Consider the following 20,845-nt stretch of genomic DNA (forward strand, 5'->3'; position numbering starts at 1 on the left):
TTCTCCTAAAAACAGACCCGTAATTTCAACCGTAATGGACGCTGCCGTGTGAACATACCCTTAGGGCTTAAAATGATAGGGGAAATAGCCCCAATACATATGTGTCCGCCCAAAAAAAAAATGTGTGTATAGGAGACAGCATAGCATATCTATAGCACTACGACCCTATAAACTATGGATAGGATTAGATACATTGGCTCAGCAGACAGTATCACACATAATAGGATTAGATACAGTGGCTGAGCAGACAGTATCACACATGATAGGATTAGATACAGTGGCTCAGCAGACAGTATCACACATGATAGGATTAGATGCAGTGGCCCAGCAGACAGTATCACACATGGTAGGATTAGATACACAGATCAGCAGACAGTATCACACATGATAGGATTAGATACAGCAGCTCAGCAGACAGTATCACACATGATAGGATTAGATGCACAGCACAGCAGACAGTACCACACATGATAGGATTAGATACAGTGGCCCAGCAGACAGTATCACATGATAGGATTAGATGCAGTGGCCCAGCAGACAGTATCACACATGATAGGATTAGATACAATGACTCAGCAAACAGTATCACACATGATAGGATTAGATACAGTGGCTCAGCAGACAGTATCACACATGATAGGATTAGATACAGTGGCTCAGAAGGCAGTATCACACATGATAGGATTAGATACAGTGGCTCAGCAGACAGTATCACACATGATAGGATTAGATACAGTGGCTGAGCAGACAGTATCACAAATGATTGGATTAGATACAGTGGCTCGGAAGGCAGTATCACACATGATAGGATTAGATACAGCGGCTCAGCAGACAGTATCACACATGATAGGATTAGAGATAGGGCCCAGCAGACAGTATCACACATGATAGGATTAGATACAGTGGCTCAGCAGACAGTATCACACATGATTGGATTAGATACAGTGGCTCAGAAGGCAGTATCACACATGATAGGATTAGATACAGTGGCTGAGCAGACAGTATCACACATGATCGGACTAGATACAGTGGCTCGGAAGGCAGTATCACACATGATAGGATTAAATACAGCGGCTCAGTAGACAGTATCACACATGATAGGATTAGATACAGGGCTGAGCAGACAGTATCACACATGATACGATTAGATGCAGTGGCCCAGCAGACAGTATCACACATGGTAGGATTAGATAAACAGATCAGCAGACAGTATCACACATGATAGGATTAGATACAGCAGCTCAGCAGACAGTATCACACATGATAGGATTAGATGCACAGCACAGCAGACAGTACCACACATGATAGGATTAGATACACTGCTCAGCAGACAGTATCACACATGATAGGATTAGATACACAGCTCAGCAGACAGTATCACACATGATAGGATTAGATACAGTGGCCCAGCAGACAGTATCACATGATAGGATTAGATGCAGTGGCCCAGCAGACAGTATCACACATGATAGGATTAGATACAATGACTCAGCAAACAGTATCACACATGATAGTATTAGATACAGTGGCTCAGCAGACAGTATCACACATGATAGGATTAGATACAGTGGCTCAGAAGGCAGTATCACACATGATAGGATTAGATACAGTGGCTGAGCAGACAGTATCACAAATGATTGGATTAGATACAGTGGCTCGGAAGGCAGTATCACACATGATAGGATTAGATACAGCGGCTCAGCAGACAGTATCACACATGATAGGATTAGAGATAGGGCCCAGCAGACAGTATCACACATGGTAGGATTAGATACAGTGGCTCAGCAGACAGTATCACACATGATTGGATTAGATACAGTGGCTCAGAAGGCAGTATCACACATGATAGGATTAGATACAGTGGCTGAGCAGACAGTATCACACATGATCGGACTAGATACAGTGGCTCGGAAGGCAGTATCACACATGATAGGATTAGATACAGCGGCTCAGTAGACAGTATCACACATGATAGGATTAGATACAGGGCTGAGCAGACAGTATCACACATGATACGATTAGATACAGGGCCCAGCAGACAGTATCACACATGATTGGATTAGATACAGGGCTCAGCTCGCTGACATTGCGGCTCCAGCGCTGGACCCAGGAAAGGTAAGAATAATAATTTTGCTTCTTTATGTGTTACTGATTATTTTTGTGTGTTTGAGTTTTTTTACAGGTTCGGTTGTTGGAATTCGGATTCGAGGACTACTTCAATGACGGCGTTTTTTTTATTCTCAATAAAATGGTTAATGAGGGTTGTGTTTTTTTATTTCAATAAAATATTTTTTCTATGTGCTTATTATCACCGCCTTAATAATGGCCGCTGGCTGAATAACAACCTCCATTACTAAGGCGGGGCTTAATGTTAGCAGGTGCAGAGGCCAACACTAACCCCCATTATTATCCCGGTACCCACCGCCACCAGGGGTGCTGGGAAGAGCCGGGTACGAACCAGTACCTGTCCATCTGTAGTGACGGGCAGGCACCGGGGTGGCCACAGGCTGGTAGTATTAAGCTGGGGAAGGCCAAAAACAGACCCGTAATTTCAACCGTAATGGACGCTGCCGTGTGAACATACCCTTAGGGCTTAAAATGATAGGGGAAATAGCCCCAATACATATGTGTCCGCCCAAAAAAAAAATGTGTGTATAGGAGACAGCATAGCATATCTATAGCACTACGACCCTATAAACTATGGATAGGATTAGATACATTGGCTCAGCAGACAGTATCACACATAATAGGATTAGATACAGTGGCTGAGCAGACAGTATCACACATGATAGGATTAGATACAGTGGCTCAGCAGACAGTATCACACATGATAGGATTAGATGCAGTGGCCCAGCAGACAGTATCACACATGGTAGGATTAGATACACAGATCAGCAGACAGTATCACACATGATAGGATTAGATACAGCAGCTCAGCAGACAGTATCACACATGATAGGATTAGATGCACAGCACAGCAGACAGTACCACACATGATAGGATTAGATACAGTGGCCCAGCAGACAGTATCACATGATAGGATTAGATGCAGTGGCCCAGCAGACAGTATCACACATGATAGGATTAGATACAATGACTCAGCAAACAGTATCACACATGATAGGATTAGATACAGTGGCTCAGCAGACAGTATCACACATGATAGGATTAGATACAGTGGCTCAGAAGGCAGTATCACACATGATAGGATTAGATACAGTGGCTCAGCAGACAGTATCACACATGATAGGATTAGATACAGTGGCTGAGCAGACAGTATCACAAATGATTGGATTAGATACAGTGGCTCGGAAGGCAGTATCACACATGATAGGATTAGATACAGCGGCTCAGCAGACAGTATCACACATGATAGGATTAGAGATAGGGCCCAGCAGACAGTATCACACATGATAGGATTAGATACAGTGGCTCAGCAGACAGTATCACACATGATTGGATTAGATACAGTGGCTCAGAAGGCAGTATCACACATGATAGGATTAGATACAGATTCGAGGACTACTTCAATGACGGCGTTTTTTTTATTCTCAATAAAATGGTTAATGAGGGTTGTGTTTTTTTATTTCAATAAAATATTTTTTCTATGTGCTTATTATCACCGCCTTAATAATGGCCGCTGGCTGAATAACAACCTCCATTACTAAGGCGGGGCTTAATGTTAGCAGGTGCAGAGGCCAACACTAACCCCCATTATTATCCCGGTACCCACCGCCACCAGGGGTGCTGGGAAGAGCCGGGTACGAACCAGTACCTGTCCATCTGTAGTGACGGGCAGGCACCGGGGTGGCCACAGGCTGGTAGTATTAAGCTGGGGAAGGCCAAAAACAGTGGCCCCTGCCACCCTGGTAATGCTGCCTGCTGCTGCTGTGTTGTATCTGGCTGGTTATGAAAATTGGGGGGGACCCCACATCGTTCTTTCCAATTATTATAATTTTTTTTTTAAATGACGTGGGGTCCCCCCATTTTTCATAACCAGCCAGATACAATAAAGCAGCAGCAGCCTAGCATTACCAGGGTGGGAAGGGCAACTGTATCTGGCCTTTCCCCTCCTGATAATACCAGCCTGCGGCCACCCCAGTGGCTCTTCCCAGCACCCCTAGTGGCGGTGGGTACCGGGGTAATAATGGGGGTTAGTGTTAGCCTCTGCCCTGGCTAACACTAAGCCCCGCCTTAGCAATGGATGCTGTCAATCAGCCGGCGGCCATTACTAAGGCGGTAGTAATATAGTTTAAATAAAAACACAAAGACATAGAAAAAATATTTTATTGAAATAAAAAAAAACCTACACAACCATTTTATTGATAATAAAAAAAAAAGCCGTCATCGAAGTAGTCCTGGAATCCACCGTACTCCAACGACCGAACCTGTAAGAAAACACACAAGAAAAACGATTAGTAACACATGTGTTAGGCTTAGATACAGGGCCCATGTGTGATACTGTCTGTGGGACCCTGTATCTAAGCCTACCACAACGTAGGCTTAGATACAGGGTCCAGCACACAGTATAAGATTACTGTGTGCTGGGGCTGTATCTAAACCTACAGTGTGATTAGCTTATATACAGGGCCCAGCAGACAGGATCACACATGGGCCATGTATCTAAGCCTACATCGTAGGCTTAGGGGTTGTGCAGTCCCTAAACATTGATGGCCTATCCACAGGATAGGCCATCAATAGCTGATGTGTCTCCCGGGACCCGCAAATCAGCTGTTTTGAAGGGGCCGCAGCACTCGTACAAGCGCTGCTTCCCCTTCATTTCACTACTCGCTCACACTGTGAATCGCCGACACGGATTCACAGTGTGACCGGAATGAAGGGGAGCAGCTCTCGTACGAGTGCTGCGGCCCCTTCAAAACAGCTGATTGGCGGGTCCCGGGAGTCGGACCCCGCCAGTCAGGGTTAAGCTTACCTTCCTCTTCAGCCGCGGCGGGAGTTCTGTCGTCTCGATGCTGTGCGCGGCGCATAGCGCTGTGACGTCATGCGCTGCGCACAGCGCTTGACGTCAGGACCTCCGCTGCGATCCGGAACCAGGAAGGTAAGTAAAGTCTGTTACTATAGTAACAGGGGCCCGCGGCCCGAGTTACTATAGTAACTTTTTATTGATGTTGTGCGTGGGGCTGTGGGGCCCCTGGCTTCGGGGCCCAGTCGCAATTGCGACTGCTGCCACCCCTATAGCTACACCAGTGCTGTTAACACTACATCAACCAGTCACACTACAAAAATCAATCCAAAACTTCACTCACATTGCTATATTTACCTGCTTTCTTTTGTAGACTGCTGATTCTTGGGCAATGGCATGCAGGATGCTGGCAGTACATAGGCATCTATACCTGAGATGCCCCCTCCACCACTAAGCCCGGTCCATGTGCCCATAAAGCCACGCCCTTTTACCAAGCTCTTCCCATCTGTTGCTCAAATTAAGCATAAACTGATGCTCACCCTTTCAACCCCATAGCTACTCCTATCTACAGTATCTGGACTCCCTCCCCTCCCACAAGCAGGTTGCTTGCAGATACTGTGTGCATCACCCATGTCCTTTACACTCACTTATGCCCCCGCTACCTCCCTCATTATAGAAGGCTGCTTGCAGTTTACATGAACCTGAAGCTGATAAAGAAATGAACCTGCTGTTTATATAGTTTTTATATAGTTTTTATATAGTTTGTATGGTTGAAAAAAGACACATGTCCATCAAGTTCAACCAAGGGATGGGAAAGGGGAAGTAAAAAATTTCTACACATAGCAGTTAATATTTTTTTGTTCTAGGAAATTATCTAAGCCTTTTTTAAAGCCATCTACTGTCCCTGCTGCGACCAGCTCCTGCGGTAGGCTATTCCATAGATTCACAGTTCTCACAGTAAAGAAGCCTTGTCGCCTCTGCAGGTTGAACCTTTTTTTCTCCAGACGGAGGGAGTGCCCCCTTGTTTTTTGAGGGGGTTTTACATGGAACAGGATTTCACCATATTTTTTGTATGCGCCATTCATATATTTATATAAGTTAATCATGTCCCCCCTTAGTCGTCTTTTCTCAAGGCTAAATAGGTTTAGTTCTTTTAATCTTTCCTCATAACTTAGATTCTCCATGCCCCTTATTAGCTTCGTTGCTCTTCTTTGTATTTTTTCCAACTCCAGGGCATCCTTTCTATGAACTGGAGCCCAGAACTGGACTGCATATTCTAGATGAGGCCTCACTAATGCTTTGTAAAGTGGTAATATTACATCCCTGTCCCGCGAGTCCATGCCTCTTTTTATACACGACAATATTTTGCTGGCCTTTGAAGCAGCTGATTGACACTGCATGCTGAAATTTAGTTTATGATTTACAAGTACACCCAGATCCTTCTCAACAATTGACTCCCCCAGTGTAGCTCCCCCTAGGACATATGATGCTTGCAGGTTTTTCGTACCCAGATGCATAACTTTACATTTATCTACATTAAACTTAATTTGCCAAGTGGACGCCCAAACACTTAGTTTGTTTAAATCTGCCTGCAATTCACAAACATCTTCCATAGTCTGAACTATATTGCATAGCTTGGTGTCATCTGCAAAAATAGAAATAGTGCTATTAATCCCATCCTCTATATCATTAATAAATAAGTTGAATAATAGTGGTCCCAGCACTGAACCCTGGGGTACACCACTTATAACTGGGGACCATTCAGAGTAGGAATCATTGACCACAACTCTCTGGATACGGTCCTTGAGCCAATTCTCAATCCAATTACAAACTATACTTTCTAAACCTATAGTCCTTAATTTACCCATTAGATGTCTATGAGGGACAGTGTCAAATGCCTTTGCAAAGTCCAAAAACACTATATCCACAGCGGCCCCTCTGTCTAGGCTTCTGCTTACCTCTTCATAAAAACAAATCAGGTTGGTTTGACAGCTTCTGTCCTTTGTAAAACCATGCTGGCTGTCACTTATAATACTATTTATTGTCACATAATTGTGTATATAGTCCCTCAATAGCCCCTCAAACATTTTCCCCACAATTGATGTTAAGCTTACTGGTCTATAATTACCCGGTGAAGACCTAGAGCCCTTTTTGAAAATAGGCACCACATTTGCCCTGCGCCAGTCCCTTGGCACTATACCACTCATGAGAGACTCTCTAAATATTATGAAGAGGGGGACAGAAATAACTGAACTAAGCTCTTTAAGAACTCTAGGGTGTAACCCATCTGGTCCCGGGGCCTTGTGTACATTTATTTTATTTAATTTAGCTTGGACCATATCTACATTCATCCAATTCAGTATATCAACTGATATATTAACAGCACCGGCAGCGGCTACATCAGCTGCTCCTTCTTCTGTTGTATATACAGAGCGGAAGAACCCATTTAGTAACTCTGCCTTCTCTTGATCCCCTGTGACCAACTCCCCATTACCACTATCTAAGGGTCCTACATGTTCAGACCTGGGCTTTTTTGCATTTATATGCTTGAAGAATTTTTTAGGATTTGTTTTACTATCCTTGGCCACCTGCCTTTCATTTTGTATTTTTGCTGATTTTATTAAATTTTTACAGATTTTATTAAGCTCTTTATATTTTACAAAGGCTGCAGATGTACCCTCAGATTTGTATTTTTTAAATGCCCTTTTTTTGTCATGTATTGCCCCTTTCACAGAAGGTGTAAGCCATGTGGGGTTTAATTTGAGTCGTTTATACTTGTTACCTGTAGGAATACATTTTGCACTATAATTACCCAAAGTAGATTTGAAAATCTCCCATTTATCATTTGTCCCATTATTTGACATTAGTTCTTCCCAGTCTATATCCTGAATTGCCACCCTCATCCTGGGGAAATTGGCTTTCTTAAAATTAAATGTTTTTGCCCTCCCAGCCTGCGTTTGTTTTTTACAGTATAGGTAAAATATAATTATATTATGATCACTGTTACCAAGGTTTTCACGAACATTGACATTCCCAACAAGCTCTGCATTATTAGAAATGACCAGATCCAACAGAGCTTCACCTCTAGTCGGGTCTTCCACAAACTGGCACATAAAGTTTTCCTGCAACAGGTTGAGGAAATGTCTCCCCTTTGCAGTTGAAGCCGAACCATGACACCAATTAATATCCCGATAATTAAAATCTCCCATTATCACAACAGTACCCGCCTGTGCAGCCCGCTCCATTTGTTTATATATTTGACCTTCTATCTCTTCAGTTATATTGGGGGGTCTATAGATTACACCAAAAGTAATTTTTTCAGTGTTTACTTCCCTTTGTAATTCCACCCACAAGGTTTCAACCTCCTTACAGTCTTCACCCTCTAATGTCTCATTTACACTCACCTTCATATCGCTTCTCACATACAGACATACACCACCACCTTTCCTATTTGCCCTGTCTTTCCGAAACAGTGTAAAACCCTGTAGATTTACAGTCCAGTCATGTGAAGAGTCCAGCCATGTTTCAGCAACACCAACTATATCTATATCTTCTTCCAGTATTAAGGCCTCCAGTTCCCCTATTTTGCTTGCTAGACTTCTGGCATTTGTGAACATACACTTTAACTTGCCTTTAAATGTTTCACTTTCACTATCAGAAATGTGATTATTTGACATTTGGGCCTTTTTATTTTCACTGCTGTTTTGTAACGAAAGGATCTCCTTATCTTGTTGCCTAGTCCTCTCCCCACCGTCTGTTTCTCCCCCCACCAATATAGTCTGACCCCTCTCTAACCTAACTACCCCTTTATTTCCTACATTGGCCTCCCTCCTCAGCCCTAGTTTAAACACTCCGCCACCCCAGCTAGAATTCTCTCCCCCAGCACAGCGGACCCCCTTCCATTTAGGTGCAAATCATCTGCAGAATACAGTTTGTACCCCAATGAAAAGTCAGCCCAGTGCTCTAGGAACCCAAATCCTTCTCCTCTACACCAAGACTTAAGCCATGCATTTAACTCCCTGAGCTCCCGCTGTCTTTCCTGTGATGCGCATGGCACAGGCAGTATTCCTGAGAATACAACCTTGGAGGTCCTTCCCTTCAGCTTGTAGCCTAGTTCTTTAAAATTATTCTTAAGGCTCCTCCACCTACCATTTATTCTGTCGTTAGTACCGACATGGACCACAACAGCTGGATCATCACCAGCCCCTCCCAGCAATTTGTCCACCCGTTCCACCACATGCCGAACCCTGGCACCAGGGAGACAGCAAACCATTCGGTTGAGGCGGTCTTGGCGACAAATTATTCTATCCGTCTTCCTGATTATAGAATCCCCTACAACTATCAATTGTCTTGGCTTACCTGCATTACCATCCCGCCGACTACTAGCTGGGCTGTTCTCCCGGCTGTTAGGGAGATCAGTATCCACTAGGGCTGCCTTTTCTGAGACTGACACCCTCGCATCATCACCCAACCTGGCAATTTTGCTTGGAATGCCAGAAACCGGATCGGCCTTCCTTGTCTTTGACCCCTTTCTACTGCCCCTAACTACATTAACCCAGCTACTTACCTGATCCTGCTCACCCATGTCTTCACCCTCCAGTTCTAACCCACTAACTGCATGCTCCGTGAGCAGCAAGCTCAGCTCAAGATTGTCTATCCTCCTCAGTGTTGCATTCTGCTCCTCCAGATCTCTAATACGAGCTTCCAGGTGACCAACATGCTCACATCTGCCACAGAGATATTCACCCTGGAACTCCGGCTCCAGTCGTGTATACATATGGCAAACTGTGCACTGAAGAAAACCTCCAATCTTGCTATCCATTATCCAAGTTACACCAAAACAGCGAACAATTGTCAAAGTAAAAGAAAAGTACTTACTGGGGCTTCAACTCCTCTTTTCGAACTCCGGTTTTAGAACTCCACTTAGTTCACAAGCCACTTAAACCACCAAGCTCAGAAAGAGCAAGCTCAAAATGAGGTCTGCTGACTAATTTTTACCACCTGTGTCCAGTTAACCCCTTCCCCCTCGTCAGCTGCTCAGCTGGAACGAATAGAAGTACAGCAACACAATCCGGTTTTAGAACTCCACTTAGTTCACAAGCCACTTAAACCACCAAGCTCAGAAAGAGCAAGCTCAAAATGAGGTCTGCTGACTAATTTATACCACCTGTGTCCAGTTAACCCCTTCCCCCTCGTCAGCTGCTCAACTGGAACGAATAGAAGTACAGCAACACAATCCGGTTTTAGAACTCCACTTAGTTCACAAGCCACTTAAACCACCAAGCTCAGAAAGAGCAAGCTCAAAATGAGGTCTGCTGACTAATTTATACCACCTGTGTCCAGTTAACCCCTTCCCCCTCGTCAGCTGCTCAGCTGGAACGAATAGAAGTACAGCAACACAATCCGGTTTTAGAACTCCACTTAGTTCACAAGCCACTTAAACCACCAAGCTCAGAAAGAGCAAGCTCAAAATGAGGTCTGCTGACTAATTTATACCACCTGTGTCCAGTTAACCCCTTCCCCCTCGTCAGCTGCTCAGCTGGAACGAATAGAAGTACAGCAACACAATCCGGTTTTAGAACTCCACTTAGTTCACAAGCCACTTAAACCACCAAGCTCAGAAAGAGCAAGCTCAAAATGAGGTCTGCTGACTAATTTATACCACCTGTGTCCAGTTAACCCCTTCCCCCTCGTCAGCTGCTCAGCTGGAACGAATAGAAGTACAGCAACACAATCCGGTTTTAGAACTCCACTTAGTTCACAAGCCACTTAAACCACCAAGCTCAGAAAGAGCAAGCTCAAAATGAGGTCTGCTGACTAATTTATACCACCTGTGTCCAGTTAACCCCTTCCCCCTCGTCAGCTGCTCAGCTGGAACGAATAGAAGTACAGCAACACAATCCGGTTTTAGAACTCCACTTAGTTCACAAGCCACTTAAACCACCAAGCTCAGAAAGAGCAAGCTCAAAATGAGGTCTGCTGACTAATTTATACCACCTGTGTCCAGTTAACCCCTTCCCCCTCGTCAGCTGCTCAGCTGGAACGAATAGAAGTACAGCAACACAATCCGGTTTTAGAACTCCACTTAGTTCACAAGCCACTTAAACCACCAAGCTCAGAAAGAGCAAGCTCAAAATGAGGTCTGCTGACTAATTTATACCACCTGTGTCCAGTTAACCCCTTCCCCCTCGTCAGCTGCTCAGCTGGAACGAATAGAAGTACAGCAACACAATCCGGTTTTAGAACTCCACTTAGTTCACAAGCCACTTAAACCACCAAGCTCAGAAAGAGCAAGCTCAAAATGAGGTCTGCTGACTAATTTATACCACCTGTGTCCAGTTAACCCCTTCCCCCTCGTCAGCTGCTCAGCTGGAACGAATAGAAGTACAGCAACACAATCCGGTTTTAGAACTCCACTTAGTTCACAAGCCACTTAAACCACCAAGCTCAGAAAGAGCAAGCTCAAAATGAGGTCTGCTGACTAATTTATACCACCTGTGTCCAGTTAACCCCTTCCCCCTCGTCAGCTGCTCAGCTGGAACGAATAGAAGTACAGCAACACAATCCGGTTTTAGAACTCCACTTAGTTCACAAGCCACTTAAACCACCAAGCTCAGAAAGAGCAAGCTCAAAATGAGGTCTGCTGACTAATTTATACCACCTGTGTCCAGTTAACCCCTTCCCCCTCGTCAGCTGCTCAGCTGGAACGAATAGAAGTACAGCAACACAATCCGGTTTTAGAACTCCACTTAGTTCACAAGCCACTTAAACCACCAAGCTCAGAAAGAGCAAGCTCAAAATGAGGTCTGCTGACTAATTTATACCACCTGTGTCCAGTTAACCCCTTCCCCCTCGTCAGCTGCTCAGCTGGAACGAATAGAAGTACAGCAACACAATCCGGTTTTAGAACTCCACTTAGTTCACAAGCCACTTAAACCACCAAGCTCAGAAAGAGCAAGCTCAAAATGAGGTCTGCTGACTAATTTATACCACCTGTGTCCAGTTAACCCCTTCCCCCTCGTCAGCTGCTCAGCTGGAACGAATAGAAGTACAGCAACACAATCCGGTTTTAGAACTCCACTTAGTTCACAAGCCACTTAAACCACCAAGCTCAGAAAGAGCAAGCTCAAAATGAGGTCTGCTGACTAATTTATACCACCTGTGTCCAGTTAACCCCTTCCCCCTCGTCAGCTGCTCAGCTGGAACGAATAGAAGTACAGCAACACAATCCGGTTTTAGAACTCCACTTAGTTCACAAGCCACTTAAACCACCAAGCTCAGAAAGAGCAAGCTCAAAATGAGGTCTGCTGACTAATTTATACCACCTGTGTCCAGTTAACCCCTTCCCCCTCGTCAGCTGCTCAGCTGGAACGAATAGAAGTACAGCAACACAATCCGGTTTTAGAACTCCACTTAGTTCACAAGCCACTTAAACCACCAAGCTCAGAAAGAGCAAGCTCAAAATGAGGTCTGCTGACTAATTTATACCACCTGTGTCCAGTTAACCCCTTCCCCCTCGTCAGCTGCTCAGCTGGAACGAATAGAAGTACAGCAACACAATCCGGTTTTAGAACTCCACTTAGTTCACAAGCCACTTAAACCACCAAGCTCAGAAAGAGCAAGCTCAAAATGAGGTCTGCTGACTAATTTATACCACCTGTGTCCAGTTAACCCCTTCCCCCTCGTCAGCTGCTCAGCTGGAACGAATAGAAGTACAGCAACACAATCCGGTTTTAGAACTCCACTTAGTTCACAAGCCACTTAAACCACCAAGCTCAGAAAGAGCAAGCTCAAAATGAGGTCTGCTGACTAATTTATACCACCTGTGTCCAGTTAACCCCTTCCCCCTCGTCAGCTGCTCAGCTGGAACGAATAGAAGTACAGCAACACAATCCGGTTTTAGAACTCCACTTAGTTCACAAGCCACTTAAACCACCAAGCTCAGAAAGAGCAAGCTCAAAATGAGGTCTGCTGACTAATTTTTACCACCTGTGTCCAGTTAACCCCTTCCCCCTCGTCAGCTGCTCAGCTGGAACGAATAGAAGTACAGCAACACAATCCGGTTTTAGAACTCCACTTAGTTCACAAGCCACTTAAACCACCAAGCTCAGAAAGAGCAAGCTCAAAATGAGGTCTGCTGACTAATTTATACCACCTGTGTCCAGTTAACCCCTTCCCCCTCGTCAGCTGCTCAGCTGGAACGAATAGAAGTACAGCAACACAATCCGGTTTTAGAACTCCACTTAGTTCACAAGCCACTTAAACCACCAAGCTCAGAAAGAGCAAGCTCAAAATGAGGTCTGCTGACTAATTTATACCACCTGTGTCCAGTTAACCCCTTCCCCCTCGTCAGCTGCTCAGCTGGAACGAATAGAAGTACAGCAACACAATCCGGTTTTAGAACTCCACTTAGTTCACAAGCCACTTAAACCACCAAGCTCAGAAAGAGCAAGCTCAAAATGAGGTCTGCTGACTAATTTATACCACCTGTGTCCAGTTAACCCCTTCCCCCTCGTCAGCTGCTCAGCTGGAACGAATAGAAGTACAGCAACACAATCCGGTTTTAGAACTCCACTTAGTTCACAAGCCACTTAAACCACCAAGCTCAGAAAGAGCAAGCTCAAAATGAGGTCTGCTGACTAATTTATACCACCTGTGTCCAGTTAACCCCTTCCCCCTCGTCAGCTGCTCAGCTGGAACGAATAGAAGTACAGCAACACAATCCGGTTTTAGAACTCCACTTAGTTCACAAGCCACTTAAACCACCAAGCTCAGAAAGAGCAAGCTCAAAATGAGGTCTGCTGACTAATTTATACCACCTGTGTCCAGTTAACCCCTTCCCCCTCGTCAGCTGCTCAGCTGGAACGAATAGAAGTACAGCAACACAATCCGGTTTTAGAACTCCACTTAGTTCACAAGCCACTTAAACCACCAAGCTCAGAAAGAGCAAGCTCAAAATGAGGTCTGCTGACTAATTTATACCACCTGTGTCCAGTTAACCCCTTCCCCCTCGTCAGCTGCTCAGCTGGAACGAATAGAAGTACAGCAACACAATCCGGTTTTAGAACTCCACTTAGTTCACAAGCCACTTAAACCACCAAGCTCAGAAAGAGCAAGCTCAAAATGAGGTCTGCTGACTAATTTATACCACCTGTGTCCAGTTAACCCCTTCCCCCTCGTCAGCTGCTCAGCTGGAACGAATAGAAGTACAGCAACACAATCCGGTTTTAGAACTCCACTTAGTTCACAAGCCACTTAAACCACCAAGCTCAGAAAGAGCAAGCTCAAAATGAGGTCTGCTGACTAATTTATACCACCTGTGTCCAGTTAACCCCTTCCCCCTCGTCAGCTGCTCAGCTGGAACGAATAGAAGTACAGCAACACAATCCGGTTTTAGAACTCCACTTAGTTCACAAGCCACTTAAACCACCAAGCTCAGAATCATACCTGGCAGGGGCTGGAGTTTTCTTCTCCTCGGCAGCCAGACTGAAGCTGTGCTCAGGGGGCAGTAGAAAGAGAAAGCCCATCACTGATTGGCTGATGCTCAGCCAACCAGCGTTAGGTTTGATTTGTACATGCAGACTGGGCAGGTACGGATTCTCCTTTTCTTCTGCGGTGCCAGAGATGTGCGCTAATGAGCAGAAAACAAGTCCAGAGCTGATTAGCTGTGACTCGGGCCAACAAGCACTATACTAAATTTCTGCAGTGCTCTTTCCCATCATTGCAGAGTAAACAGCACTAAATCTCAGAAAGTTGAGGTATTAAACACCAGCAGTTATTGTAACGTTTGTGCTTGTGTTCACCACTGCCCGCAGGGCCGATTCTAGCTTTTCTGCTGCCTGAGGTGAAAATTGAAATGGCTCCCCGCAGATTTTGATTGACATCCCACTGGCTGTTCTGCATCACTAGCAGCCTTCTCCAGGGGCGTAGCTAAAGGCTCATGGGCCCCCGATGCAAAAGTTCTTATTGGGCCCCCCCGCAAACTTCTCATGGCCGATGGTCCGCAGCTTTCAACTGCATCGCTGGGTCTCCTAAGTGACCCAACAATGCAGCACTAGCAGCCAGATGTGTCACTAAGGACTTAAAGCATCAGGGGGAATAGCCCCAATACATGTGTCCGCCCCCAAAAAAATTATGTGTGTATATGAGACAGCATAGCATATCTATAGCACTACGACCCTATCAACTATAGATAGGATTAGATACAGTGGCTGAGCAGACAGTATCACACATGATAGGATTAGATACAGTGGCTCAGCAGACAGTATTACACATGATAGGATTAGATACAGTGGCTGAGAAGACAGTATCACACATGATAGGATTAGATACAGTGGCTGAGCAGACAGTATAACACATGATAGGATTAGATACAATGACTCAGCAGACAGTATCACACATGATAGGATTAGATATAGGGCCCAGCAGATAGTGTCACACATGATAGGATTAGATACAGTGGCCCAGCAGACAGTATCACACATGATTGGATTAGATACAGTGGCTCAGCAGACAGTATCACACGTGATAGGATTAGATACAGAGGCTCAGCAGACAGTATCACACATGATAGGATTAGATACAGTGGCTCAGCAGACAGTATCACACATGATAGGATTAGATACAGTGGCTCAGAAGGCAGTATCACACATGATAGGATTAGATACAGTGGCTCAGCAGACAGTATCACACATGATTGGATAAGATATAGGGCCCAGCAGACAGTATCACACATGATAGGATTAGATATAGGGCCCAGTAGACAGTACCACACATGATAGGATTAGATACAGTGGCTCAGAAGGCAGTATCACACATGATAGTATTAGATACAGTGGCTCAGCAGACAGTATCACACATGATTGGATAAGATATAGGGCCCAGCAGACAGTATCACACATGATAGGATTAGATACAGCGGCTCAGCAGACAGTATCACACATGATAGGATTAGATACACAGCTCAGCAGACAGTATCACACATGATAGGATTAGATACAGTACTCAGCTCGCTAACATTGCGGCTCCAGCGCTGCACCCAGGAAAGGTAAGAATAATAATTTTGCTTCTTTATGTGTTACTGATTATTTTTGTGTGTTTGTGTTTTTTTACAGGTTCAGTTGTTGGACTTCGGATACGAGGACTTCAATGACGGCGTTTTTTTATTCTCAATAAAATGGTTAATGAGGGTTGTGTTTTTTTATTTCAATAAAATATTTTTTCTATGTGCTTGTATCTTTTTAAACTTTATTATCACCGCCTTAGTAATAGCCGCCGGCTGATTGACAACCTCCATTACTAAGGCGGGGCTTAATGTTAGCCGGTGCAAAGGCCAACACTAACCCCCATTATTACCCCGGTACCCACCGCCACCAGGGGTACTGGGAAGAGCCGGGTACGAACCAGTACCCGTCCATCTGTAGTGACGGGCAGGCACCGGGGTGGCCGCAGGCTGGTAGTATTAGGCTGAGGAAGGCCAAAAACAGTGGCACCTACCACCCTGGTAATGCTGCCTGCTGCTGCTGTGTTGTATCTGGCTGGTTATGAAAATTGGGGGGGGACCCCACATCGTCCCCCCCATTTTTAATTACTAGCCAGATACAATAAAGCAGCAGCAGCCTAGCATCACCAGGGTGGGAAGGGCCACTGTTTTTGGCCTTACCCCTCCTGATAATACCAGCCTGCGGCCACCCCAGTGGCCGACCATCACTACAGATGATCAAGTCCTGGATGGTACCCGACTCTTCCCAGCACCCCTGGTGGCAGTGGGTACCGGGGTAAGAAAGGGGGTTAGTATTAACCTCTGCACCGGCTAACACTAAGCCCCGCCTTAGCAATGGATGCTGTCAATCAGCCGGCGGTCATTACTAAGGTGGTAGTAATATAGTTTAAAAAAAAATAACACAAAGAAATAGAAAAAATATTTTATTGAAATAAAAAAAAAACACACAACCCTCATTAACCATTTTATTGATAATAAAAAAAAAGCCGTCATCGAAGTAGTCCTGGAATCCGACGTAGTCCAACGACCGAACCTGTAAGAAAAACGATTAGTAACACATGTGTTAGGCTTAGATACAGGGCCCATGTGTAATACAGTCTGTTAGACCATGTATCTAAGCCTACCACAAGGTAGGCTTGGATACAGGGCCCCAGCAGACAGTTATCTTATACTGTATAAGATGACTGACTGCTGGGGCACTGTATCTAAGTCTACTATGTAGTAGGCTTAGATACAGGGCCCATTAGACAGGATCACACATGGGCCTTGTATCTAAGCCTAGCATGTGGTAGACTTAAATACAGGGCCCAGCAGACAGGATCACACCATGTGTTATCCTGTCTTATGGGCCCTGTATCTAAGCCTACCACAAGGTAGGCTTAGATACAGGGTCCAGCAGACAGTAATCTTATACAGTATAAGATTACTGTGTGCTGGGGCCCTGTATCTAAACCTACAGTGTGGTAGGCTTATATACAGGGCCCATCAGACAGGATCACACATGGGCCATGTATCTAAGCCTACCATGTGATTGGCTTAGATACAGGGCCCAGCAGACAGCATCACACAATCTGTGATCCTGTCTAATGGGCCCTCAAAGCCTGCTACATCGTAGGCTTAAAGGGGTTGTGCAGTCCCTAAACATTGATGGCCTATCCTCAGGATAGGCCATCAATAGCTGATGTGTCGGGGTCCGTCTCCCGGGATCCGCCAATCAGCTGTTTTGAAGGGGCCGCAGCACTAGTACGAGAGCTGCTTCCCCTTCATTTCACTACTCGCTCACACTGTGAATCGGCGACACCGATTCACAGTGTGACCGGAATGAAGGGGAAGCAGCTCTCGTACGAGTGCTGCGGCCCCTTCAGAACAGCTGATTGGCGGGTCCCGGCAGTCGGACCCCGCCAGTCAGTGCTAATAATCTTACCTTCCTCTTCAGCCGCGGCGGAAGTTCTGTCCTCTCGATGTTGTGCGCGGCGCATAGCGGTGTGACGTCATGCGCTGCGCACAGCGCTTGACATCAGGACCTCCGCTGCGATCCGGAACCAGGAAGGTAAGTACAGTCGTTTACTATAGTAACAGGGGCCCGCGGCACGAGTTACTATAGTAACTTTTTATTGATGTGGTGCGGGGGGCTGTGGGCCCCCTGGCTTCGGGGCCCGGTCGCAATTGCGACCGCTGCGACCCCTATAGCTATGCTAGTGGCCTCCTCCATCTCTTGCGGATGCGCCGTTGCCTTGTACTGCCAAGCGTGGTGCAGCCGGGCAGAGTACACCTCGCTGCACGGTTCGTGCCCAAGTAGTACAAGGCAATGGCGCATCTGAGAAAGTTGGAGGAGACTGGTAGTGATGTATAACAGCTAGAGGGATGTCAATCAAGCCTGGAAAGTTTGGTTTGGAGGCAGGACTATGTGACTCCTCAGGATAGCAGCACCGCCCCATGAACCTTTAATGATTAATTAGCCTATAGTGTGCGCTAGTAAGTTGATTTTATAGATTTTTCTGCATCTGAAAACAACATACAGGGGAATGTTTGTAAATATTGTCAGGTCATGTATTACTGCATGGTGGCGGTTCAAGGGGTTAAAACTGCCTGACAGATTCCCATTAAATATACAATGAATTGAATGCAATTCCATCTTCCCTGCAATTTTGTTATTATAAATATATTCTATATAAATACAGCTCCAGAACAAAGCTCTGACATATACGGCTCCAGAACCAAGCACAATACATATCTAAGGCATCAGAACCAAGCTCAGTACATATATACAGCTCCATACATACAGCACCAGAACCAAGCTCATTAAATATATACAGTACCAGAACCAAGTTTAGTACATATATACAGCACCAGAACAAACCTCGGTACATAAATACAACACCAGAACCAAGCTCAGCACATAAATACAACACCAGAACTAAGCTCAGTACATATATACAGCTCCAGAACAAAGCTCAGTACATATATACAACATCAGAGCCAAGCTCAGTACATATATACAGCAACAGAACAAAGCTCAGTACATAAATACAGCACCAGAACTAAGCTCAGTACATATATACAGCTCCAGAACAAAGCTCAGTACATATATACAACATCAGAGCCAAGCTCAGTACATAAATACAGCACCAGCACAAATACAGCTCAATTTAGTGCAACCCCTGTCGTATAGGTTTGTATGGCGTAAAACTACAGCTTCCAGCATGGACCGAACAATGGTAAGGATATGCTGGGAGTTGCTGTTTCACAAAAAAAATTAAAAAAATCATATCATCTATAATCTCGCTGCAGATCATACAGTGACTACTGTACTGATTAGAGACATAATAAACATTTATATTAAGTCAGTCACCGGTGACAATCTCAGATTCTACTTGTTCTTTTTTTTTTCTCCATCCGGTCCAGGCCTCTATGATGACTTCTCCCGGCCATAGCCCATTTCTGCAGTTTGCCGCTCAGATGTCTTCAGCTACTCAATATTCAAACATTTCTGCACCTATAAACGAATATGAAATTCTCATTGTGCCACACGCTGTACCCCTAAATATAAAAGTTCCATACACTGCATTTCTAATTATAATAGCACCATACACTGTGTCCCTGATTATAATTGCCCCCGCTGTAGATGGTGCCCCACATATAGCCCCCCGGTATATGCTGTCCCACATATAGCCCCCCTGTAGATAGTGACCCACATATAGCCTCCCCTGTAGATTGTACCCCACATATAGCGCCCCCTGTATATAGTGTCCCAAATAAAGCGCTCCCTGTATATAGTGTCCCTCATATATCCCCTCTGTAGATAGTGTCCCACATATAGCCTCCCCTTTAGATAGTACCCCACATATAGCCTCCTGTCACGTAGGGTACGTGGACCCACTGGGCCGTACCGCCTTGGCGGTATGGCAGCTGGCCAACAGGGCGCAGGTCACAGTCTATAGTTCGTATAGGGTACCTGTGGCAGCTCGGACAGTAGCAAGGCAGGCTCGGCTAGGACTAGGCAGCGGGTAGACGTCAGGCATGGAGTAGCAGGACAGGCGTGGAATACAGCACAGCACGACTACAGCACAGCACGGTACTTGACCAGGATAACACGGGATACAGGATACAGGAACAGGGAACACTGGGAACTGGAAAACACTAGGAGACCATTTGCTTAGACAAACTAGGATACGACAAACAACGCTCAGGCATCGAAGCAAGAGGCTGGGCCCCTCTTATAGTCCAGGGCACTTTAAAGTCCGGTGCGGCCACGAGCGTGCGCCCGCACCCTACGGGACACGGCCGGGGTGAGTGGAAGTGAGCGCTGGTGTCTTCTAAGGAGGAGACTGGGGCCAGTGCTTGCAGACCCATGGATGTGGCCGTCAGGAGGAGAGTTTACCTGACAGCCCGCTGCCACGGACATGACACCTCCCCGGTATATAGTGGCCCACATATAGCCCCCCTTAGTGTCCCACATATAGCCTGGCCTGTAGACTGTGCCCCACATACACAACAAAACCAAAAAATGTCTAATCAGCCCAATCAAACTCAAATATTTCAAAATAATATTTATAAATAATCTTTATTAGTCCCCAATCTAAGGACAAAATACCCCCCTACAATATTTAAGCAAACATTGTACAAAACAGTTAAAAACATATATTTAAAAACTCAGTTGAAAACAAGCCACGCTAATCCAATATAGATGATAGGATCAATAATGTTATATCTCAACAAGTATAGAAAAACCGTTACACGGGTTTGCTAGCAAAAGGAATGCAGTGATCTGTTAATATATATAAATGTTCCCCATAGCTGCACACACAGCGTATAATGCTTCCCATAGCTGCCGCCACACAGTATAATGCCCCCCATAGCTGCCCTCACACAGTATAATGCCCCTCCATATCAGCTCCTTACACAGTATAATGCCCCTC

Source organism: Rhinoderma darwinii, chromosome 1 (genome assembly GCF_050947455.1).
Source record: "Rhinoderma darwinii isolate aRhiDar2 chromosome 1, aRhiDar2.hap1, whole genome shotgun sequence".
Classification (NCBI taxonomy): Eukaryota; Metazoa; Chordata; class Amphibia; order Anura; family Rhinodermatidae; genus Rhinoderma; species Rhinoderma darwinii.